This window comes from Myripristis murdjan, chromosome 19 (genome assembly GCF_902150065.1).
Source record: "Myripristis murdjan chromosome 19, fMyrMur1.1, whole genome shotgun sequence".
NCBI classification, from domain to species: domain Eukaryota; kingdom Metazoa; phylum Chordata; class Actinopteri; order Holocentriformes; family Holocentridae; genus Myripristis; species Myripristis murdjan.
The window spans coordinates 11,384,424-11,411,086 of NC_043998.1; the positions used below are offsets into that span (position 1 = coordinate 11,384,424).

Here is a 26,663-nt window from a genome sequence, read left to right on the forward strand (position 1 = left end):
TCAAGTAGGGCTGTGCAATATGACAACATATATATCATGCAGCAGTAGAAAAATGTCTATCGTTCCATGTTATGCTCTATCTATTTTGTTGTGTCACAAATCAACTCGTTATGGTAATTTATAAGGTAGTTTATTTTCTGTAATTTGGATTATGCTTAGCATTACTCTTGGCTGAATGCGTGAGCATATGCAACATAAACTAACTGTATAACATACTTCCTAACGTAGCTTAAGTTAAATCCTACATGAAAGTGTTGCCATAGCTACAACGTCTACACTGGTGTAAGTCTCGCTAATGAAGCTCAGATAAAAATGGGAGAACTTTTGGTTGCATTCACTGAGGCAAAAAGTTCACTCCAAAGCAATGTTTTGATTTATTTTTCACCTTGAATTTAGTGACACCCTGCAGTCTGTAAAATTTGGGAATGATTCGACAACATCAGAGCAGAACCTCCTCAATTCCAGCCTACTGATGACGTGAAAACCGGCATCATGTTGTCTTCATTCAGTGGCAAACAAACAAAACACACACCTACAGCACAGCTATGGAGGAATTTTGACAGAAAGTAAGTGGTGTCGGTAATTGACTGAAGAAGTGTCGTTCCATATGGCACATCCACATGGAATGAAAATTGTGGCAGCAGTGGAGAGCATGTACAGATAGACCGATAGACGCCTTCCATTATTACACTTCTATTTTACATAGTCATACTTTATGTTTTGTTCAATGCTTAACAAATAAAAGAAGAAAAATAGTAAAATATGATTAAGTACCTTTTATTTGTCGAAGTATATAATTCAAAATGTAATAAGAAATAGGCCTTTCGATGTGGTGATTTTATATATATTATTTATTCATGTAACAAAAAATGTACTATATTGTGACATATTTCATTATCACGATATAAAATGACCTATATCAAGAAAAGTGGAAATTTGGTTAAAAACAACTTTGTCCAGTATCTTACCTGAAAATGGGAGATACGATGTAGGCCTGTAGTGAAGACATCTGTATCTATATTTCTTTTTTTTTTTTTTTTTCAACAGGGGTTTAATGGCTGCAGTTCTGAGGGATTCTGGAAAACATCCAGTTTCAAGAGACATGTTAATGATCTTTCAGACAAAATGAAGCATATACTTAAAATAACTTTTAAAAAATATAGTGGGGACTAGGTCAAGACAGCACCTGAAATATTTACTTTCATTCACAAGGTTATATAGTTTCTGATTAAAACTAGGGGAGCGCCCCGGTGGCTCACCGTGAAGAGCACGTAAAACGTAATCTAAAGGCTAAGCTGCAGCGGTCTGGGTTCGACTCTGGTCCAGACCCTTGGCTGCATGTCATCCCCTGTCTGCCCAGTCTGTCTTATCTCTCTCTACTGTGACTGTCTGCTAAAGCAGAAATGCCCAAAAAATAATCTTAAAAAAAAAAAAAAAAACACAATATTACTTGTTCCTTGTAAATGTTATGATGTACTCCTTCACCTCTTTGATCAGCAGCCTTAATATTTTCTAAGGAAAATACAACAAATACAGCTCATCACTTAATACACACACAAAAAGATGTGCTGCTTATGCAACAACATGCCAGAGTATATGTTGTCTTCTGATTATAAAACAATTTAGCTAGCAACAGCTACAGTATGTGTGATTCACCTTGTGACAACTGGTAATTATGTCCCAGTTAATGTGGGTGGAAAACACAAGTGACAGGAACATGAGGCCCTGACAGTTCTTCAGTGTGTATCTGGAACATAATAATCTTACATTACCTCTGCACTTTAGATCTTTGATGAATTTAATCATATGAGGATATAGACTGGAAAGTAGCTGTTGTAGTAGAGCCTCACAGAGTTATGTGGAGTCTTATTAAGAGACATATGTGTTTGTGTCTTTTTACACATGGAAACTGTATGGGTTAGTGCATCCATTTTCATAGTCATCATAGTTTGACTATACCCACAGTTGTTATCCTCTCAGATATCAACAAAAATCTTCTCAGTGGACAAAATTCTTTCAAATGGAATCTGTGGTTTATTGTGCATCTATTTTGAGGGGGAAAAAAGTTTGAAAAAGTTTGCAAACCCCTTCATTATTGGACTAAAACATGAAATTGAGCTCAGGCAGGCTGGCATTCAGAAAACCTGACCAAAAACTAAGGCTGGATCTTTCTGATGTTGTACTGTAACATGTATTGTTTATTGCAGGAGCCAATCTGAAAGGGTCATTTGGCCATGCAGCACATTGTACCCCATAGCAAGAACAGTGACAGGAGTTTGATTCACACCAGTGCAAGACAAGTGTGAACTGCAATTTCCACTCTTATTAACTGAGAAATGTACAAATTTACAGGATTTACCGTGGAAAATGTCTAGAGCTGTGCTGTGAAAGATGACAGTTGAATAATCTATCATAGACCAACTCAGCTGATGGTCATTTTTCCTTTGACAGTAATGTAATTAATTAAATTTTAAAAAATAAAGATGTAAGTCAGAAGAGCTTCATTCAACCAGACATACATGTGTGCTTCCTCATTTTTCCACCAAAACCTGCATGTTAATTCAGATTGGCCCAGCAATTACAATGTTTATGCAGCTGTCTTAATGGATTTTAGATTTTTAATGCTCAACAATTACAGTTGATTGTGACAGATTACGATTGCTTTGATTACTATTAACATGGTCTATCAACTTTAAAACCTGTGCCAATGCATTTGCTGATTGCCATAACATTTTTGAAATAAAAGAAAAACTGAATACATAAAACAAGAAATCATCAAATCATCTTGTTACAAGTACATTGGTACATTTACTAACTCTATGGTGCAGTAAGTGTGCACATTTACTGGGAAATCCACACATTTACAATTCCCTACATTTACATAAACTTATGTATTGGCATGAATTACCGTATCACAGCAGCAGATGCAAGCCAATCAAAACTCAGGGATGTTCACTATTTCTGTGGTTTCTGTATTTCTGCATATTAAAAGGATTGTTGGTTCGATTCATTAAATATATTGTCTGGAAACAGCTCTTGCGCTGTCATTTTAATGTTGGCTGAGGTTGACAGAGAGACAGACAGAGAGAAGGACAAACAGAGAGACAGACAAACAGAGAAGGAAGCCCTCACCTCCAGAGAGAGACCCTACCCTCTCACTCTCTCATCACCCAGGGGAGAGCCCAAGGCACATTCAAGTAGAAAGCTAATAAGGGTTTTGGGTTCCCATTGCCTGACCGACGTGAAACACTCTCCCTCATTTTTCCAGGCTGTTTCTTTTAAACTATTTTTTTTATTTTTCCAGGGTTCTAAAATCCCAGTATAAATACATATTGAGGAATATTTACAATAGCGGTGATGGTGGTGGGATAGGGAGCTAACTCAGCGAGCCGGAGGAGACTGCTGCTGGCGCATTATCTGAGTGTGGGACTATTTGTGCAGTTGATCCAGTGTGTGTGTGTGTGTGTGTGTGTGTGTGTGTGTGTGTGTGTGTGTGTGTGTGTGTGTGCGTGCGTGTGTGTGTGCGCATGTGAAAAGTATTTGTGTTTGTGTGTGTTTGTACAGTTTATCCAGTGTGTGTTTCACAACAAGAACAGCATATGTGTGTGAATGCTTGCAGCATTCATTCCCCTCGTGTGTGTGTGTGTGCGTGTATGTGTGTGTGTGTGTGTGTGTGTGTGTGTGTGTGTGTGTGTGTGTGTGCCCCCACGCTTATTTGATGTGGCTTGGCTGCAGTGATGTTGGGTTGTTTGAGAACTTCCCAAGAGCAGGCTGCCAGGCCAAAGAACTGAGCAGGCAGAGACAGCCATTGTTTTGGTAAGGCACCCGGGCCATAATTTTGTGTGTGTGTGTGTGTGTGTGTGTGTGTGTGTGTGTGTGTGTGTGTGTGTGAGTGTGAGTGTGAGTGTGAGTGTGAGTGTGTGTGTGTGTGTGTGTGTGTGTGTGTGTGTGTGTGTGTGTGTGTGTGTGTGTGAGAGAGAGAGAGAGAGAGAGAGAGAGAGAGAGAGAGTGAGTTTAATTTTGTGTACTTGAACACTGGGATTCTGTGAAGCATGGCCTTTTCCATTTTGGCTCTTCAGATGCAAACGCATACATGTGCACACCAATACACACAATCACACACAATCACACACACACACACACACACACACACACACACACACACACACACATAAAAACACTCCGTATTCACAACCACATTAGTTAAGGGAGTTTTCAGGGGGAAAAAAAATCTTTCTGACAAGTTGCACAACAAGTTGAATCCCTCACCAAACATCTCTCTCCCATTTTAAACCACACATCACAACGGGCTCCGCTTTCCCAAAAACATCTCAACACTAAAAGATCCTCACAGTCTGCTGGCTTGTAACAGAACAAATATGATTTCAGCATTAAACTCCTTTTTTGGAAAAACAGGCCGGCTCAGAATCTTAGCTGCAATCGCCGCTTTTAAGGTCACTCCTTGACATTTTAGTCTGTTATTTTGCCTCACCGAGCCACTTGTCACATCATGTGGAAAAAGGTCGCCGCCGCGGTGTGCTTCACTTGAACGAAAAATGACTTTGTTAGCATTGCTAACGTTCCTGAAAAGCAGTCATCGTGGTAGGTGGTTGAAGGTTCCACAAACAAGAGATCTACAAGAGATCTGGGTGGGGGGAAAAAACCCAACATGGCGGACTTTCAAGTGGTCCATGTGTGGAAGTGTTAGGTGGTCCAAACTGCTGCTGCAAGGAAAGGACAGAAGAGAGGAGACATAGAACAAAAAGGAGGTGGGAGAGCCCCTTCTACTGGGTGATAATAGATAGGTTTGGCATTTTAGTAAAAATGTGTGACAAAATACTATCATTAATGAAGTACTGTGGTGCTACATAGATGCCCTAGTCTTCAAATCATATCATATCTCCAGATGTAAGAAAACGTCTTTTTGACGCAGACCTCAACAACAATGTTTTTTTTTTTTTTTCAATGAAAATTATGAAGCAAAATTAGGATTCCCTATCAAATTTTGAATTGTACTGCAATCGTAATATCTGTCAATGCATACTTTTAAGTGTTATCCAGAAAATACACTCATACTCACACTTTATGTCCTCGTAAGTATAGAAGTGCAAGAACACACACACATACAACTCTCTCTCTCTCTCTCCCCCTCTCTCTCATTCTCTCTCTCTCTCTCCCTCTCCCTTCGAGGTTCCCCTCTCCTTTCCAGCATAAATAATCCCCCCAGTCTGCTGGCTCAACCCTGATTGGAATCTCGACGCCGTGTTCAATTGTGGGTTGACGGGGAAAAGCGGGGTGCCCTGTGTGTGTGCGTGTGTGTGTGCATGTCTATGTTTAAATCTGTGTTAAAGCCATAAACAGCATACCAGAGGGGCGTCCACCTCTGTCAGGCCCAGCCCTGAAAAACCTCAGGCAGGCGTACAGACCCACAGGCATGGACCCACATAACCTGTACAGACACATGCACTTAGATGATAATACACTTACTCTAATTGCAAGGATATGCAAACATTCAAACTGGCATGCGTACACACTTTCATGTTCACTCTCTTTGCATCCATCCATGCGTCCATCCGTGGCCAGTCAGCCAGTGAGCCATTAACCCACCCAGGCAGACAGGAGCGCTGGGATAGTGAGCTCACAGAGACAGGGGGAAGGATTCAGGCTCCACAAGGTTTTAGGAGCTTTTCTGTGTCCTAGAGGAAGCCAACTGGAGTCTTATGTGGTGTGTTATGAGGAGATTCTTTGGAGAATTATTAGCGTTTAAGATGTGATGCGATGCAATATGATTTTATTTTTCTGTCGATGTCATGCCTCCGCAGATACGCATGTAGGCTTACAAGACATTATTTTCCGAAAAATCAAAAGGAATAAATAATCCAAAAAGTAGACCGTCATTTATGTCGGCAGCAAAACAGCAGCTGAAAACAAAAACCCACAAACAAAACAACCAAATAATATATTCAAAGAAAGGCTGCGTTTGCCCTCTCATACAGTAATTACATGCCGTAGATATAAAGCTGGCTGCTTTGAATATGTCATTAATAACCAAAGTAGTTTCTTACCATCCTCACTCCAAAAAGGTTCAGCGTTTTGTTTTTGCATTGCACTAAATAAGGGGTTCTTCAAATCATCATGCAAAGTGCAGTAGAGCGTAAAATGACCTTTTTGGGCATAATTGAGGTCACATAAAGTACAGAGCCTCCACTGTAGTATATCTGCTTCTTCAATAGCCAGTGGTAGGATGCAAACCTGCAACTGGTTGATGTGATACAATATTACATCATACCCTACACCTACAAATCAATATGCTGTTGTGATGAAATCCCATTCATTGCATCTAATGATACAAGAGCATCCAGCATTGATGACTGGATTTGACATAATATGATATGCAGTGCTATTAAATACAATGCACAAATTTTGTCATATGTTATGATATATGGTTTGAAAAAAAGTGTAGCAGTGCAACTTGTTCCTGTTGAAGGCCTGCTGATGAAGACTGTGGTATACAATTGATTTGACTACTGCTGACTAACAGCTAACCTGAAGTCTGCTTAATGACAATGCAAAGTAACATAACGTGACGTGATGACTGTCAGGCACTGTTAGGTAGACGTACAGTTTCTGCTGTTGGGAGCGGTGACAAGGACTTATAGATTTGACAAAATGAATTAATCTCCAAAGACGGTGCGATACAGTGTAACTGTATTATTTTTTCCTTACATGCGGTCCATTTATAAAGCAGTGAGTCATGACCCCAGCTCATTGAGGAAAGATTACCCAGGAAGTAATTGGCTATGTCTACTGTATGTCCAAGTCTTCCGAGAGAAGCAACTGGAGAGAGATGTTTACTGGTCCTTGCTAGACGTGACGGCAACATAAGCACATAAACACGTAAGCATATATGAGCGGTCTCAATGTAAGCAAACAGAAAAGAATGTCAGCGATATATGTACACAACAATAAAATAAAGTAGCAATCCATAAAACCTACAGTATCCCAATACCAACAGAGAGAACGACAAAGGTAAAAACAGTCTATATAAAATCACAATACTTGTGCGCACAAAACAAAAAGTCTTGTGGCAATCCATAAAACTTACAGTCTGTGACAATATATAACCCCTGAAAAAGTACTTCACATCTCGACTCTCATTCTAAAACTACTTGCATTATTTATAAACCTTATATCAAGAAGCAAAGTGTTCCATTCTCGTGCTCCTGAATATCTAAAGAACCTTTTACTGTTTGGTAATGCTTGCTTTCCCCCACTTTTCTTTGCAGGACTGTATAAGCTACAGTCTTCTGTTTAGTTTAATAGTTTGCTGGCCTCGGTGCGCTTGTCAGCCCAACTCAAGACTAATTTGAGTGTAGATCCATCATCTATCTATCTCACTCGGCTGAGTCAGCCTTATGTCGCACATCAAACGCAGAGGGGGACACAGAGGGAACGGTGTCAAACACAACACCGCAGGGAGCCAGCAAGAGTGAAAAAAGACATCGAAACCCTCCCTCTTTTTTGTCCCTCTGCCGAATTCTATATGCGCCAACTCCATGGAAAACGGGAGTGAGGGAGCAAAATAATGAAAGGGAGCTATTTGAACGGAGAGATGAAACGATGTGTGACTCAGAGATGTGCAAACGTAGGGATAAAGGGAAGGGAGCAGAGATGGAAATATTTCTATTTATCATAGTGGGCTGATGGGCAGCGTAAGAGAAGATGTTCGTGGGGTGAAAATAGAGTCCCTTCCTTTGGCATTTGGCTGGTGTGACACATGATTAGATCATCAGCGCTCGAAGCTGAGGCAGTTATTGTTAAGATTTATTAGTAAAGGCAATGAGCTGGCTGTCAAAAATCTGCTCGCTCCGTAGTGTGTGGGTGCTAGAAAAAACGTCCTTGCCGCCTGAGCGACTGAGCTGTTTTTAATGATGCCTTGTCTGATTTTGATGCGTTATTGCACACCAATTTATGGAAGTAATGAATAAAACAAACGGATTAAAAATGGAATGCATTAAAGGAACAATTTTTTAACCTTTTTTTTTTTTTTTTTTTTTGTCAAATTTATTAAGGGACAGGTGTGATTCTTAGAGCATAGATCCCATCATTGGGAATTATGGATGCATCAGGTATCACATGCAAAGGACTACAATGGCTGTTACTCCATCAGCACCAATTAAACTTTACACTTCAAACAATTCAAATAATGCAATTCAATCACCAATGAGGGCAAAGCTTGTTAGCTTGAAGAAATATCAATATATTTTATTGGTAGGACCTCAGTCCAAGTGAAATAAAAGAGGCTTCTACTGCTTAGGGAGACGTACACACAGACATGGGTTTGGATGGAGATGGCGAGTGGAAAACAAGGCTTTCTTTGAGCAGATTTTAATTAGCAATGTTCATAGCTTGGCTGCGCTCTTTTATGATTGGACCACTGAAAGCCTTTTTGTTTGCCTAATGAAACACTTTGAGGGGTACGTTCCTGGATTGAACTGTGTGTATGTTTGTGTGAGTGTGTTGGGGGTGGAGTGTATGTGTGTGTGTATGTGTGCATGCATGTGTGTTTGCACCCATGTGTGTATGCTTAAGCACACACACCATTTCCATATGCATGCATCTGTTATATGTGTGTGTGTGTCCACATACTTGTGTGAGTTTTTTGATATATTGGAGCTGCATTGGCAGACATAAGAAGACATAGCAGGAGACAGAGATCAAACAAATCCCAGTGGCTCATTTTCCCCTGCTCCCAAAATTGTTTTCTTAGGTAGGCAGCCATTGCCCATAACTGCTGATACAGGGTCAGATATTTGTCTATCCTGCTGATGGTTTACTGCAGATGAGTCTGTTATGTAGTAATCTGAACCAAGATCTGTGGTAAAGGGCAACCCAGGCTCAGACAGACCACATAGATTGTGTAATACTTAGCGTTCTGTTGGTTTCAATGGCATCTCTTCATAAACACATCTCCCACAGAAACTTCTGGAATATGATCAGAGAATTTACACAGGGCACTCCTTTTATATATTATGTCCTCTCTATCTCCTCTTGTTGTTAAAATGCCTATATATAATATATCATTCAGTAAGATAGGAACAAGAATAGTTGCGCATCATGAAGTGCAGAAAATTACAGTGTTCAAAGTTGGAGAACTGTTAGTGATTCAGTATTCACAGCAGTATGACAGCAGTACACATATATAACACACATTCTTTGTGTAGCATCTTTTAAAGAGATAGATAATACTATCTTAGTTGCTTTTAAAATCCCTTTTTTTGGACAGATATAGTACTTTTATAGCTTTCATAAAACGACTTAAACAAAGTCCTTTACAATCAGAATAAATCAAAACATTATCATCTTAATTAACAACATACTTATGCTATTATGCCCTGTGTCATGTTCTAACAATATAGTTTGACTGTATCATGTCACAATGTATGGGTATGTGTTATTTGTCTTTTTGTTAAAGTGCAGTGATATCATGTATTCTATTATACAATATCATATGATGTTGTATCACATTATTTTGGTAATATTTTATCAGGTCTAATACTTATAGCACATGCCCTTCCTCCACGGTCTTTCAGTGGGGGTTGCTAATATTTATTTAGCATTTACTAATCATTAATCATAGTGATGAATGTAGGTCTAATCTATACTGTAAATATGCCTCTACCTCTTTAGTACACAGTTAAATGTTGTCTTTGAGCTGCAGTGGTTTTGCCAGAATTCCACACCATCTTAACTCCGGTCTTAAATATCAGTGGGTTACTGAGGTTATGAACAAGGTCAAAGTGCACAGTCGATAGCTTTGTGTACCGAGAACAGGAACAATCAGCTCTTTAGCGGAGCTTGTTCTGCACATGAATACCCCTGAACACTTACAGTAATTGCTGCCATGGCAACAGAACAGAGAGAGAAAGTGACATTAGGTGAGTTGTTTGCAAGAAGGCGATCCATTGCAGTGACAGCTCGAGCTTGTGCACGTACTGCGTGAAGTGTGCATGTGAGCGTAGGTCAACATTTTCTCCGTATCACTGCGCCTAGACGTTCAGTGCTGACAAAAGCAGCCTTGTGCTGCAGGATTGGGGAAAGTTACTAATGCTGGTAAGTTGGTAATCTAAGTCACACTGGAGTGTGGCGTGTGTGTGTATGTGTGTGTGTGTGTGTGTGTGTGTGTGCATAGTAGAAGGACACATCAGGAGCACACTTTCATCAGATATTCTGTCTTGTAGTCACTTGCGAAGAGAAGCCCAGGACTTTAAGTGAGAGAGAAAGAAAGAGAGAGAGAAACATGTGGGTAGTGGAGTTAAAAAGCATCGAAAAAACATCATAATAAAACCTCTGACGATTAGATTAATCTTCCCTACATCTGACAGTTTTAACTGATCAAAAGTCATCAGCTTCCCTACTGTCTTGGACCCTTTGGCTTCAAGGGCAGATCACTTTGCAACCCGGGGGCCCATTTTTCTTGGTTCATCTCTTCACTAGCTTCAGTTTCACAATGAAACACAATTAAACAACTGATTTCTTTAACACTGGTAATGTGAGAGCGAAAACATCAGTCTGATGAGAGGATAACTAATTGACTGGGCTATCCTGGTGCACACAGGCCTCCAAGGGGATTGCATCATCACAGTGAGCCTGCTGTGATGATGTTATCGGTGACAGCTGCATGGGGCGGAGCCAGGGACAAGGCTCTCAGAGAGCCAAAAGCCAGCCAGTTGCCAGCAGATCCCCTCCGCTGAGACCCACCTGCTTCACACGTCCAGTTTTCCTCTAAACCCTACAAAGGGATTCCCTGATTCCTCAGCTATGTCCATTGGCCCCATGTCTTTGAAGCTGTGATCCTACGTGTTTTGAAGCCATTGAAGTCATTATCCTATTGTGTACTGTGTCATCTGTTTGATCCAAATGTGCATTTGAAGTTTTACTGGGAACCATTGCTATAACTGTTGCCCACAGGCTTAACGTTATAGTGCTGCACAAACCAAGCCAATTGTGAATCACCAATGGCAGCCCAAACCCTATCGTAACTGCTGTTGCAGCCTATTTATGAATGGGAATTTCTCAAACCACTCTGGAGTTCTTTGGTTAACATTGAGGGAAGTCAACACTGATGGCTGACGGTAGCTGGCGAGCGCCGGGCAGTGGCACTAATTAAATTAAAAGCCCTTGAAGAGGGAGAAGCCCAACCTAGCTTAATCTACCATCAATTAGGGGTTGCTCTGCCATCTGACCAAAATCCCACACCCCACTTGTGTGATTCATACAGGAAAATATGCCTCTTTGTCTTCGAGGTCAACCAGCTCTTTGGAGAAGCTGGCGGAGGGTCAGAAAACAGTAGTTGAGGGTGTAGAAGCGGGAAAAAGTGGGGTGGGGTGGGGATTGGTTGTTCTACTAGATAAGCCATAGCATGAGGTCATGGGCAACGAGAACTCATGCGTTCTCAGCTCAGCTTATGCTCAGCCTGTATATAGTGAAGCAGCTGGTTCTAGGAGGACTCTGCTACAGAAAGTGAGGGAAGAGTTTCATTTCAAAAAGTATATAAATTTCAGAAAGAAAATATTGCTACACAGACATAAAGATATTTTACAAAAATTTGAAAGACATAGATAATTCTGTCCTCATAAACATTTATTGCAAGCAAAGTTAATATGGTATAAGTTAAAATGATAAGCCCATGATGTGCTTCACTCCCATAGCAGCAATCATTTTGCTAATTTATATTTAATATTGAAATAGAATCATTTCTCTTCATTTCCTCCTCTTCGTTTCTTCCATTGGTGTGCAGTGCTGATTTATGGTGCCTGTCAGGGATTTGGATTTAGCTCTGCCTGTTTTGCGAGAGGGATGAGATGAAGTTGGGCAATAAGGCAATAATTATAGGACTTTTTTTTTTTTTTTTTTACATCAGTTAAAAGATGAACATGAGTGCATGTTCCAATCAAGGTAGAATGCACAGCCTCAAGACGCTGGCATGGTATTGTAACTTTAAAAAGGGTTTCACTTTCATTTCCAAGATCACAGCAGTCTTTTTTCGCCCCAGTGCAAACGTTTACAAGTTAAGTCCATGACGTAATTAGGGTCTTGATCCAATTTCATCTTCTCGTGTAATCATTCCCTCAGATCTGATCAGTCCCTCATGGAAATATTGCACTTGACAGGACATTCTCAAACCTTCTGCCCTCTGAGGTAAAGCAGTCTCCTGGACCAGAACTTATGAATTACTCATTCAATGTCCTGTCAGATCTCTGCATCACGATACCATGAAAAGGAAAAAAAAAAAAAAAAGAGAGCAAGTGACATTATGCCAGTTTGGCAGCTGAATTAGGCAGAGTTGGATGCATCACCACACTGTCATTCATCCATGTCACTATACAGTAATCAATGGAACTCCATGAACTGTTGTGAATGATTACATCAATGCTGTTTTATCAAAACCTTATGTGAACTTTGATAGCTGTAGCATCTCACATAAACCAGTAATGATGGTGGCAAGAGACAAGCTTTGTGTTTGAGTGGCGGGGTGTGCCCCAGCAATGTGCGCTGTCCTCAGTCCATCCACCCCTGCAGTTTATCTCCAACAGAGCTCACCATGGAGACTAAAACGCTTTTTGGCTCGAGTTGAGAGGGGATCTATGTATGTGCATGAGTATGTATGAGTCATCATTAGGGATGTTTGATCATTTCATAATGAAATGGAAACAGCATGTGTGTGAGATTAGGTGAGGAAGGAATGCCGCACAATGCCTGGGCATCCTTTTTATATAATCCTCAATCCTTTCAAAACAGCCACCATGGCAAAATTGGTTGAATGTCTTATGATTTTTGCCTTTTACAGGTTGAGCTTTTTCATGGTAGTCTTCTCTCTTTTGTGTGTTCAATGGATAATAACTTCAATTGGGAATCAAACAGTTAGACCCCTGTGTCAACTTAATTTGCTTGAAGAAATCCAATGATTTACATTCAGTGTAGGTATATTTATGTTAACATTTTTAACTGTCTTTTTAATATTTACATCATATATTCTACTGCTGAGCTTATGCAATGTCCCTCTGTGAGCTCGGCTCTTTGATAGAAAACACTATTACATTTTGATTGGTCCCCACTGTTACCGCAGCAATATTGCAATGCTGAATCTCATCAAATGTGTCTGGTCTGGAATGGAAGAAATATTACATTTCCTGTTTTTAATTTTGAACGAAAGGTTGAGCTGGGACATTGGCAGCCCTGTAGAGAAGATTAAAATGTGTGTGACTTCACATTTTTTCTGTGGAGAGATTTGGAGAAAATTAGGCAGGAAGTATGCGGCTTTCCCTGAATGTATGCTAATGGGTCCTATGGGAACTGCAACATTGTTACACTGTTTATCAAGTTCATTGGTTGCATAGCCACTGAGATTCCTGTACAACTGACTTGTTAAAGGAGTGTTGAAGGAGTCTTTTTTATATGACATTTCTGGTCTTGAAAGTCACATTTTGGTTGAGCATTTTGACTTTTTGCCAAAATTTCTATAAGGCTTCATGGACAGTAACCACTTCTCTTAGAGTCCGTACACACCACCACCATTTACATTTGTCTTCAAAAATCTTTGAGACCTAAAGTTCAGTGTTTTCTTACCGGTAATTATCAGTACTGAGAGCTGGGGAAAAGTCTAAATGTCAGTGGTGATGGTGCACTGCCAGGGCAACCAGTGCTGGATGTTAACTGTTTCTGAACTCAAATCCGTTGTATATTAAAGATGAAAATAGAAAGTAGGATGTTGTTTGCTGTAGATATTTTAGTTCAACAGCTCCGTCAAACAAATGTCCTTTGAATTCTCAGCATACACCAGCTAAGAGTTTTATTTTGATTCATTCTTTTCTGCTCTTTCTCCCAGGTCAGAGTCAGGCATCTCCAAATTCACTCATCGTCTCTCACTGAAAGAGCGTCCAGCCAAAGCAGAGAAGGCTTCCCTGGACAGACCTGCATCCTATAGGAGACGATCTCTAAGTCTGGACTGGTAAGACCAAAGAGCAAGAAAAGACAGCTGCTATGGTTCTCTTTAGACTAAGTCCCAATCTTTCATGAGCTCTACAACTCAAAGGTTGTGATCAGCTATAAGGCCTTTGCTACTTCCTCTCATAAATGTGCTCATGAAATACAGCAGACAAAGACAGGAAGCTGTTTCAACAGTGAGATACTTTTCCTCCCATCCACACATTTTCCTAGTATTGCATTCTCAGACTGTGAGGGTTATATGATAATACAATACAGGACTTCATAAACCGGTATCAGAAGAGGGAATTGGGATGGAAGGATGCATAATGTAACTCTTATAATTGATGTTCAAAAAGTAACACAACGCGAGAGCAAAACTATGTGGGAGCCGTCCTACAATGTGTTTGTCTGCAAAGTCAGTGCTGAGGTTGATGTGGAATTGGGGCTGGTCGATGGGGCGGAGAGCGGGGGGATCGGTGCCGGGGTCCTGCTCTGTCTCTGCGTCTGGGTTTCGTTGTAGAGCGCCAAGCAGCTCCAGTGGCGCCGGCTCATCTTGCTCTTGTAAAGCTCCAGTCCTCAGGCAGCCGATGAAAGGAGTTTGAAAGCCTTCCATCACAAGGCTGCCTTCCCGTCCCCACCCATGGGAAACCTTCCCACTCTCCTCTCTCCTCACCCGGCCTCTCTGCCTCCACTCATTTATCTACCCATCCATCCTGCTGTCTGTCCATCTGGCTTCCCCCCCTGAGCTTCCTGCTATGCGCTCTTGGCTCTTCCCTTATACCTCTTCTCTCACCATTGGGAAAATAGCCTGGGGCTTAAGCGGATCTTACACTTCCTTTGCACTTCATTTTTTCAAGTAAAAAATGTCCGAACAGTCACAGGTCTAAACAGTTTCCAGATTTGTAATTGTTGTGCGGAGAATATGGCACAGGTATCTACGCCATGTAGTTTCTCTGCTGTGTGTAGAGTCACAGGTGTAGGATTCACTGAGGTCCATGGTACGCCCTGCTGTGAGGTCTTATAAGGTCTTTTGTCGGCCTTATGAGGCCTGCTGTGTGGTCTCGGTCCGGGGCTGTGATGTGTGGTCCACCAGCAGAGGTGCGGCGTAAAGTGTATGAGCGCCAACGTGCAGTGTGAGGTCCTTTTCTTTAACAGCTCTGTGCTTTTCTCCCATGTTGCTAGAGAAGGGACCCTGGCCTTTAAAGTTCAGACCTCGATTGATGTGGTCTGGTTTTAATGAAACACAGTGGGTAGATTGGACATGCTCATTTACGAGAGGGATGGGGAGGGGGGCGTCGACTACAGCTGGATTCTGACTTTCTCCAGGCGAGCCACTGTTACAGGAGAGCGACTGGCCTTTTGTGACATAATAAACTGGGGACCCCAGGAGGAAAGATTCAAGGTTGAGGGTTGAGTCATGCTACTGGGAGGTGAAACAGGGTCAGTCCGGCTCCTGACGAGACCAGCGCAGCCCCTCTGGAATGCACAGTCATCACCCCAGTCAGAAAGAAAACACGTGTGCTACTAGCATCTATTGAAAACATCCCACTAGCCAGTTGCATATTTGGAATTGTTTGACATTTATAGCACTTCCTGGAGTCTCTCAAAGCAATGTGTTGTTACTCTTCTAGTCACTATTTATGTGAATTTTTCAGAAGTAATTATCATGGAACTATATTTTTCTAAGTACCGCATTCTCTTCAAATCTACTGAAATTTTTTGGACCGCTTTTTGTTAAATATTGTTAAAGTGCCTTGCTATTTCTTTGATGTTGTGATTACACATGTGGGCTTTCTGCCTCGCGTCAGTCCACTCTGCATCCAAAAAATCCAGGATCCAAGGTGAGAGGTCCTTTTGCAAACTCTGCAATCCAGTCTCAAACATTTTTCACATGTTTAACCATAGGGCTAATGCGAGACAACCATTATATGAAATAGCAAGCGGAGCCTACCAGCCTGCTGCAGTAAAGCCGCCTCAGGTGGCTCAGTGCTTTACCGTCTATTTAGTGGACCATTGCCGTTTATGTCTATTCCAGTCAGGTACCCAAACAAACTGCGACTATTAAGGGAATTCTGAGCCAAAGCAGCCCGTATACAAGGTTGAAATAGGATCTGTTTTGTAGCTTTATCAAAGTCTGAGAGCTGGCAGGGCCTTGGGAAAACGTGATAATAAAAGATAATGGCAGTGTTATTGTTATTGGTAATCATAGTAAATGGGCTCTAGGGGTGAAGGTGGGGAAAGGAGTGGAAGGAGGATGGCAAGGGAGGTTTTCAGGGAGCACTAGTGCAAAGCAGAGTAAAGGAGAAATACCTTTCAATATTGCTGACTATCTGCAACATCTTGAAGCATTTTTTGAGAAACCATCATTTTTGAGAGCTTAGCCACTGCAGCAATGTCCTTGGGTGAATGGTAGCCCTGAGTATAAGTTTTGCAAATAAACTGAAATGTACTTATAGATCTCTGAAGCTATTCCTGAATCTTGACCTGTGTGATTGTAAGGCAGTATCTTGCATGTTGGGAACATCAGCGTAATACAGTATATACGTCTCTACTTGACCCAACATACAGTAGGTCTGTTTCCCAATTAAGTACATATTTGCTGCCTGGTTTCCCTTGCATGATGTGGAGACAGGAGACATCCAGCAGAGTCTTAGCGTCAACACTGGGGCTATAAAGGGATACTGGTTGTGTTCCAGTGTCGGCCCAGTTAATAAGACTTTATTTCCATATCCTCTCATGGGGACAGAGAGAGGCAGTTCCAGGCCTTTGCCAAAACCCCTGAGTACAATGGAGAGGCAGCCATGAATGTCGGCCAAGCCATTTTTATTTCCCATAACAGTTCCCCCGCAGTATACCGGAGAGGAAACTCTATACGTAAGTGCTTAGACATCAACGTGTAACGCTGTGTTCAGCGCTCAAACCAAATTCACTCGCAAATGAAACTTGAATTTGAAAGAGTGGATTTGGCACACGACTAATATATATATAGATATATGTGTGTGTGTGTGTGTGTGTGTGTGTGTGTGTGACTGTGTGTGGCTGTGCGGTATGCATTTGAGGGTTTAATGCCCCACCGTCCCCACAGGCCCCTTTGCTCTGCCCGGTGCCACTCTGTCTTCAAGGATGACTCGGAGCTGACAGCCCTCCGAGGATGACGTCTTAACTTGGATGTCAAGAGTGAAACTAGTCTCCCCTTCTCGTACGCTATATATGTTCACGTACACACACACACACACACACACACACACACGCACTAGCAGACACTAGGCCGCACACAGTCTGAATTTCTCTCCAATTTTCACATTCATGCACATACATGAGCAAACACACATTGCAATAGTTAGCATTTTGTTAAGGTGGGGTGTATATGGAGGGGGGTATGGAGGTTACCAAGTGTTAATCCCCATGAATTTTTCACAAAGAGAATAAAAAAGAGATAGAGAGCAGCTCAGTCTTTTTTTTTTTTTTTTTTTAATCCTAAAAGTCTCAGTGGAAAAAGCAGGGCAATGCTCAAGGGGCTCGGGTGTAAAGCGGTTTTGGATGGAGCGCCACTCGCCTCATTTGGTTCTAATTTGTTTTAATATTCCCCACTCTTTCTTTTTCTTTCTCTCCTTCTCCTTCTTTCCTTTCTTCTGCGGAGGAGAGATGTCAGTTCAAACGAGAAGGACAAATGAGGAGGTTATGGAAGCCTGTAATGTTTCTCTTTAGATACTCTGTTGTGAAGATATTGTTTAAGATCACTGCGAAAACAGAATGGATCCGTGCCTTGGCTTTAACATCTGACACTTAATGCACATTCTGCTGCATAGCTGGGTGAAAAGGGCGAGTTTATTTAATGCATATTGAAGGCCCCAGTCCACAGAGCTCTGTGCACACACATTGTGAATTAATGATGCCTTATATAAGACTCTATGTAAAGCCTAAGTCTGTTGTAAAATCACCATAAAATACAGTGTTGAGTTTAAAAACAATGTATTTTCACAGTTTCATGGTGGTTACTGAAAATCCATTTCATCTGTCCATTGTCTCTCTATATTTCATTGCCTTGCTATTTTTTCACATCAAAAAACGGCTCTACATGGGCTTTACATAGCTTTAAACTGACAGCAAGTATCAGTTTCAGAGCAGAGTCAATTTTTAATGCCATCAGGGAAAAAAAACTGTGCAGAGGAATTTATGCCATTTTTAATGACACTGCTGCACCAAATTATAGTGTTTTGCATTGTATTTTATGACACGGGACACCTTTCCCTCAGAACAAAACTGTTTATTTGTGCTGTTTCAGGTGTCCCATTTAGGTTTGAGCTCCAACTGCTTTTTGGCCTGCAGTATTAATTTGTTGAGGCTGAGTTGTTGGCGAGATGAGAGACTATAGATTCCAGTCCACAGGAGGGAGCAGAATTTCTGCTTACCTCTCTGCTTTTGGATAGGCTCAGGGCTATTCTTTCACACACACACACATGCACACACACAGACACACACATGCACAAACACAGACCCACATGCACAAACACATGCATAAACACAAATATACATACACAGACTCAGACACACATGCACCCACACACATGCACGCCAACATATGCAAATAATGCATTCAGACACGTGCACACACAAATACACATACATTCACAAACACACACACACACACACACACACACTTGGTATGTCCTAGACTGTGGATGCTGTGGCTGCAGTAGGGGAGATTTATGAGGCTGGCTCCCTCTTGTCCTGTGTGTCTCCGACTCTATACTCTGGTTTCCACTCCAAACCTCAACTCAGCACACAGACACAGAGAGAGACAGGGGGCGGGGAGGGAGGGAGGGAGGGAGGCAGACTGAAAGAGAGAAAGGAGGAGGGGAGAGGGAGGGGAAAAAAAGAGAGAATGTCAGAGAGGACTGAAATAGGTGAGAGAAGGAGGGGGGGAGGAGAAGGGGAGCAGAGGAGGAGAGAGTGAGAGTGATACTGAAAGGCAGATGAAAAGACAGATTGCAAAGATGATGGAGGGAGACAGCGGGAAAGAGTGACGAAGAGCTCTGAAAAGTGGACTGTGGAGAGTTGGAAGGAGAGAGGGTGAGGGGAGGAATAGAAGTTACAAAATAAAGAGTGAGTGAGAAAATGAGCCAGTTGAAGTGTGTGTGTGTGTGTGTGTGTGTGTGTGTGAAGGCCATTGACTCAGAGGGTTAGCACCGCGCCATAATGCCTATAAGGTGATAAGAGCCAACTAAGGGTGGGGAACCATGAATTCTATTAACACCAAGACACACACACACACACACAGAAACACATGCATTCAACTACTATAACACCACCACTCGTGTGTGTGTGTGTGTGTATGTGTGTGTGTGCATGTGCATGGAAGGGGGGGTTGTATTTGGGGTCAGAGGCGGAAAGAAAATCAGCCGGCGACCCCAGAGGCTTGTGGTTTGAAACCAGTCTGGGAAAATGGTTAACAGATTGGAATATCCAACAAAGCCCAGGTAGCACAGTCCACACTCACATCAGTGTACTGTACAGTGGAACAGAAGCAATTTGAGAGCCAGAAAAGTATTGTGTGTGTGTGTGTGTATGTGTGTGTGTATATTTATTCATGTAGTTAACTGATATTTAACCAGAAAGTCACTTGAGATTCAGAATCTCTTTTGCGAGGGAGACCTGGCCAAGACAGAAAAATGTAGTAAATACAGAAAAAATACAAATAAGACAACATACAAGTGAGCACAACATAACAATCAGACACATGATAAGAACAATGAAATGGTGAGTTAAAAGACAAAGGCCACAAACCAAGGCCACCAAAAAGGACCTCTTATCTATCTCAGTGCGGGCCCTTGGGATTGATCGTTGTAAAAAATAAAATCATAAGATCTTAGGCTGCAGTTACTGTGTTTTCTCCTTGATGTAAGAACACAAATATATTGGCATTTTACCCAGAACCTCTTCATAAATAAGTAGATTCTAGTGAGTGAGCTGTTTATAGACAAGTGTAGGCAGTTCACCTTAGCGTACAATATGCAGTGATGAGCACAGGCTTCACAGTTTGTGACAAATCTCAGCACACTGTGATAAACAGAATCAAGACAATGCAGACAGCAGGTTGGCGTATTCATGTGGTGGAGGCCTTTTATTATTATAAGGACAAAGATGTATCAGCAACGAAGCTAAAAAAAAAAACAACAAAAAAAAACAAACACTGTTTATTTCTCAACTGAAAACCTGAGTTTCTTCTTCTTCTTCTTTCATCTTCATCTGTAGTACTTGTTTCTGTGAAGCCACATGCATACCCACATAATAATATATCACACACACACACACATTTTGAAAGAGGATGTATGACACTGCAGACTTACTCCCACACTTTACACTGTGAAACCATTCATCTATCATTTAGGTTAAGTGTGTGCGTGTGTGTGTGTGTGTTTGCATACATAGACGTGCATGTTATATGTCATGCTGAGGACTTTTACCACAGACAGAGGAGTACCATCCTCTCTCTCTCTCTCTCTCTCTCTCTCTCTCCATCCCTCTCCCAGATAAACAGCCGTGAGACTTTAAACATGGCGCCCGGCCGGCGTGTGACTGAGAGAATGGGCCAACTGGTGGCTTCAGTGGCCAGGGGTCGCCTCTCCCCCCTCCAGTCCCCCTGGCTGGGTGGGTGGCATATGGCGGACCAGGCAGGGACCCCTTTGGCGTGACACACACACACACACACACACATACAGAGAGAAACACACACACTTAAAAGAAAGAGACGCACGCATATATGCACACACTGAGAGACGCACACAGAAGGCCTGGAGCCACCCAGGCTGGGCCCACGATCGCCGTGGGAGACATGGTGTCACCAAGCCCCTGAAAGACAGGGGGGTTGTGTGTGTGTGTGTGTGTGTGTGAGAGAGAGAGAGATCCCACCTTAGAAGCCCCCCCCCTCCCTCCTGAGAACGGCAGCCACCGCCCACCACATCCCCATGGTGACTCCGCTGTTGTCTCTGCTCATCAAAATTAGAGAGATTTACCTCTGTGCGGACACACACACCCACACAGACACACACACACACACGCAGAGCCAACAGGTGGCAGGCCTTGCTCGACACAGCAGGCCCACTTCAAAGGTTAAACATACAGCAGACCGCACACTCTTTTTCTGCCGTTCTCCCAAGGGAGAGAGCGAGAGTGAAATCAGAAAGAGACAAGATAAAAAGATAGAGAGAAAGATAATGAGACAGAGACAGTGTGAGAGAGAGAGAAAACGCACGGGGCAAGGGAAAGGGGGACTTATGACATTCGTGAGAGTGCACACATGGGTAAATGTCTGCATGATATACACTCAGTGTTCACTATTATTTCCAAGTCCTACAATGCAAAAGCAGCTCCCTCCTAAAGGCAGTCACACACTGTATACATAAAGCACAAGTAAAAGGCATGCACACCGGGTCAGTAGGTTCAGTTACTGTTTGACTAAACATAAGAACAGGCAGGGCACGTGATTTAAGAGACAGAATTGAAGGTGCAGAAAGGCATCTAAGAACACACAACTCATCAGACCTTGAAGCAATCGGGCAGCAGCAGCAGAAGATCATGCCATGTTTCCACTCCTGTCAGCTGGTAACAAGAAGATGAACGTGATAACCGTAACTTATCAGCCGAGGAGTGGAAAAGTGTTGTGTGTGTCCAAAAAGTGTGCCAAATTCACCTGGACCGGTGAATTTGGCACAAACAGCGTGAACCCATGGAGGGTCACAGCATGGGGAATGTTTTCTTGACACCTTTTATCAGTTTTACACTTTCAGAGATAATCTACCGGTCTCTCGAGATGATTCCGGGAACATCAACTTTAGCTTTAGCCCCCTGATCTCAGCCAGACATTTGGGATCTGGCGGAATTATTTGTAGTGTACAAGTCCCACTGAAGAAATCAGTGAACACACACTGACACCAGCACGCCCTGCAGAAAAACACCATTTCAGTAACATGACTCCTCACTGAAATGCATTGAAATACAGATGCAGGTGAGCATATGGATGCAAGTATTTATGTTATTAGAGATTGAGCAACATGGACTTTTCAGGGCAGAAAACGATGTTTACCGATAGCCAGAATCTTCTAAACGGAACATCAGTGTTAAAAAATGACACAAAAGTGCATTATAATGCATATTAATGTTAATATGTTTAAAGGTGCACTGTTGCTGAGGGTTTGATAGTTAGTTCCTTTCGCCTCAGCTGACAAAAATGTGGAATAAACATAATTTATCAGTGAGCTGGTCTGCTGAGGATCAAATTACCAGGTTACTCAGTGTTTTTTGAGTCTAAAGGGTCCTTCCTCCAGTCAGTCCTCTGCAGCTGTGCACAGTGCACGTTTAATAAAATATCTTCTCAAATGTGCAGCATTTGATTTAAAATCAGTGGGTATCAAGGAAGTAGAGCTGTCTCGTAAAGGAGGATTTTGCTCTTTATTGGCCAGCATGTCATCCCAAACAACCGATACGACGGGGAAACATTAATTTTAGAGCCAGTAGTCAAATCCAACCACGATCGCTGCCAGCCGGTGTAACACTAATACACACATACACACCTGATGCATCTGCCAACATGACACCATTCATAGCAGCTTCACCCTAATCTGATCAAGCTGAGCATTTTGATGGCAACATGCTCATCTGTGCCTATTGGCCACTGCATCAGCAAATCTCTATGCATTACTCTGTGAGTGTGTGTGTGTGTGTGTGTGTGTGTGTGTGTGTGTGTCTGCATTTGTTGTGTTGCCATGCCAACCTATTGTGCGTGGGTACTGTGTGAGTGAGTGTGTGTGTGTGTGTGTGTGTGTGTGTGTGTGTGTGTGTGTGTATGTTTGAGTGAGGGGCTGTGGGTCAGAGGGTTAGCGTGGCTCCGTGTTGCCTATAAGCTGATAAGAGCCAACCAGAGTGGGGGGGTCTCTCTCTCTCTCTCTCTCCCTCTCTCTCTCCCTCTCTCTCTCCCTCTCTCTCTCTTTCTCTCTCTCTCCCTCTCTCTCTTGCTGTGCGTCCAGCAGCCTGCCTGCCTCCAGTCTGTCTGGTGCCAAGACTCAGATTTCAGAATTTCCTTCTACAAGCCACATTTAGAGCAGCCAGCGTACTTGTGTGAGTGTGTGCGTGTGTGTGAGTGTGTGCGTGTATGTTTTTGCAACTTTCTCCTCTCACTGTCTGCCTCTCTGACCCCCCCCCACCCCCTTTTTAGTCAGCACTGTCCTTCTGCTACCTCTCCTTACTGACTTTCTCTCTGTCTCTCTTTATCTCTCTCTATCTACCTATGTCCAGCGAGGTTTGCTGTTTTTGGGATTGGCCTCCCTTCCTATGCAGACAGCCTCTGTGATACCTGTCCACTGTTATGGATGATCATGTGTGCCTGTGTGTAATAAACATAATTAGACACACACACAAACATGCAGCAGAGATTTATGTGCTCTCGTGGCGGCAGACTACAGCCCTGGTGAGGAGTTGGGAAATGGGGAGGGAGGAGGTGGTGGTGGCTGGGGGGAGGTGTGTGTGTGTGTGTGTGTGTGTGTGGTGGTGGTGGTGGTGGTGGGGGTGCTGTCAGCACATAGCTGACCTAGGAGACCCTACGACACGCTGGGATGGGGCGGGGTGGACCGGGAAGAGGAGAAGGAGGGAGATGGAGAGAGGGACAGAAAGGGAGAAAAACAGAGAGGCGGAGATGGGAGGAAAGGAAAAAGAAGAGGGAGAGTAACAAACTTGAGCCCTGTTGTCATAAAATGGCTCTTGGGATGAAAATGTTTCCATGCAAGCCCACAAACCTGCACTCAAAACTTTCTGAGACAGCTGTCAGGGTTTATCGGTGCTCAGATCCAAGCGGCAGCGTGTGTTCTGTTCACTTATTGCGTCAACATCGTCGGATTGTTTGTTCCTCAATATCAGAAGACCTTTCTTTGTAAGGCTGTAGCTAATTTGGGCAGCAATCCTGCTATGGCATCTGCTGTAATGCCCTTCTCTGGTGCCCACATACTCGTGCATGCAGGCACACACACACACACACACACATACTCACAAATGTACAAAGGTACACCGCTTTGCAGCAAGTGTTTTTGTGTTTGTGCAGTGAGTATGTTATCAGTTACAGCAAAGTCTTCGGAAAAACCTCCACCTCCTCCTTCTAACTCTACGTGTGTGTGTGTGTGTGTGTGTCTGTGAGGAAGAGAGTGAACGAGTGATAAAGGAGTTATGGAAAAAGATAAAGAGAGGTGGACGGTGTGAGAATTTTGGTGAAGAGAAAAGAAAATCAGGCTGAATTTTTTGATGCATCAACAATGTGCTGGAATTGTCACACAGAGATCTCTCTCTCTCTCTCTCTATCTCTCTCCATCTCTCTCTCTCACACACACACACACACACACACACATGCGCACACACACACACACACACACACACACACACAAACACACACACGATTTTTATGTCATGAAGTTCCTTATAGCTGCAGATTACTAATATGGCAATCAAGATGGTCAGATTTAATCTTAGTGATAAAGCAAGTATGAATAAAATCTTTTTAATGGATGTGTGAATGATGTGTGTGTGTGTGTGTGTGTGTGTGTGTGTGTGTGTGTGTGTGTGTGTGTGTGTGTGTGTGTGTGTCTTTGCTGTTAACACCAAGCAGGATGGGTTCATGCCATTTATGCCAAATTCTGACTCTACTGTCTGCATTATAATGACTTATTATTATGGAAACCCAATGGGCCAAAAACCTCTTTGCGTAGCATATATATGCATAACTTATATTTTGAAATGCCACTATTCTTACAGTGATTATGACAAAGTTTGACAAATGTCATGGCAATTTATATCCAAAAAGTCAAAAGTCAACTTCACTTTACATCATAATCATCATCTACGCCATAACTCTGCATTTTCTCTTCACTTCCTCTCCCTGGAGAGGAAGCGGCTTGGCTTTAGTATTACATGGTACAAGCTCTACGCGGTGTAGCACCGGGCCACCCCCCATCATATTTAACACGTTCCAAAATATGCATAAGCGCTTACCTACATGCAGTGTGATCATCTCTGCATGAAGTAATGCAAACATAAAGAACATCTTTGGCTGAAGTGCTTACAGACATGATGACAATGGCACAAGTGCTGCTTCAATGCATATTTTTGTACCATGTTAAGATGTAGTACGGCTGTGTTGACAGGTATTTTGCAAAACAGCTTTTGACCCATTGGTCTTCCATTCTGGTCTTCCGGTCTTCCATTTTATTTACCTATGAAGCCTGCCTGTTAATTTGAACAAGCCTTGCCATTTTTCTCTGACCTCTAGGACGTCAGTGACTGCATGTTTTTTGTTTATTCCCAGTAGAGTCTAGACACCGTTGTACACCAAAATCCCACAAGGTTGTCCATTTTCTGAGATGCTGGAACCAAAGATCATACTACATTCACTTAAATCATTGGTCTTTCCTCTTCCAACATTTCTCATTCCAGCATTTTCCAACAGTAACTCTCAACCCTGTCTGCATGCTTCATGCTTTATTTATATGTGACTCACTGTCTGGAGGAGCCAGCTGTTTGCGTAAACAGGGAGGTATACCTAATAAAGTGGATACTGAGTGTGTATGTGTGTGTGTGTTTCTTGGGGGTGTTGATGGCTTGTCATGCTGGTGCACCCCCACAGTAGCAGCCTGGGTGTATTTGATGTGGGCTTGGTGAAGGGCCAAGCATGGAGCCTGGCCTTTGGTAGAGACTCCAGTTCTCAGCACAGCTACTTCCTGCCTCCTTAACCTGGTAAAACTGCAGGAAACAGTATGACCTGGGATCTGTGTGTTATTAAGTTATTATGCCTCTTGATTGTCCAATTAGAATCATCTTTATCCTTGTTATTATCGTTGGAGCAGAGCAGTGGAAGCCTCAAATTTAAGGAAGCAGACACTATCAGTGCTCAGACTGGCTGAGTAAGTTGAACTCTTACTTTCCTCAACATCTACTGGTAAGGATTTTATGTATTAATTAATTAATTAATTAAGTAACTTATTTATTTATTCTATAAGCATGAAGTCCTTTGAGATCACTTCTTCAAGAGAGACCTGCCCAGTATGGCAGCGGTTAACAATCAAAAACATACAAACATATTTCACAAACATCACATGGCGCAAAAAGAATAAAAATTTGGGACATGAACAAATACAATGCAGACAACTTTGAAGGACATGGCATACTTACTTGACAATATGGTTTGATGATGATTCAATACAATCATGGTAGGGTGTAATAAATATAAGTCCACTGACAAAAAGGTATGACTGTATTTATGCTTTTTTCTGAGCCATAAATAAACAACAACGTTGCTGTTACATGGTGCTATGTGATAAAATTTTATGAAGGGCTCTGTAATTGTGATAGGCAAGCTGTCTCATTTGTGATTACTCCTTAGCACAACAGGATTCTTCCTAATATTGTGATGAATTTATACATAATGTCAGAGGCAATGTGTGTATTAATGTGTAGTGTGCGTGAGAAGCAAGTGTGCTCTGACAACCTTCCTTGATTTATAGAAAAAAAAAATGACTAGGTTACACTAGCCATGCTTACATAAACATTATCATTACTGACCACATACTTACAGTACATGAAAAATATCTAACGTCCACAATGATTAGTGCGATCAATATTGTCATCTTCAACCT

General features: G+C 42.3%; 1 protein-coding gene across 1 annotated transcript in view; it reads left to right on the top strand.

Annotated features, from left to right (window-relative positions):
- The window catches only part of ankfn1b (ankyrin repeat and fibronectin type III domain containing 1b), a 114,259-nt gene that overhangs the window by 64,104 nt on the left and 23,492 nt on the right, over positions 1 to 26,663 (top strand). Inside the window, exon 3 of the mRNA XM_030078393.1 lies at positions 13,889 to 14,011. The gene's annotated coding sequence lies outside the window, so the exon portion shown is untranslated. The remainder of the gene's footprint in view (positions 1 to 13,888; positions 14,012 to 26,663) is intronic.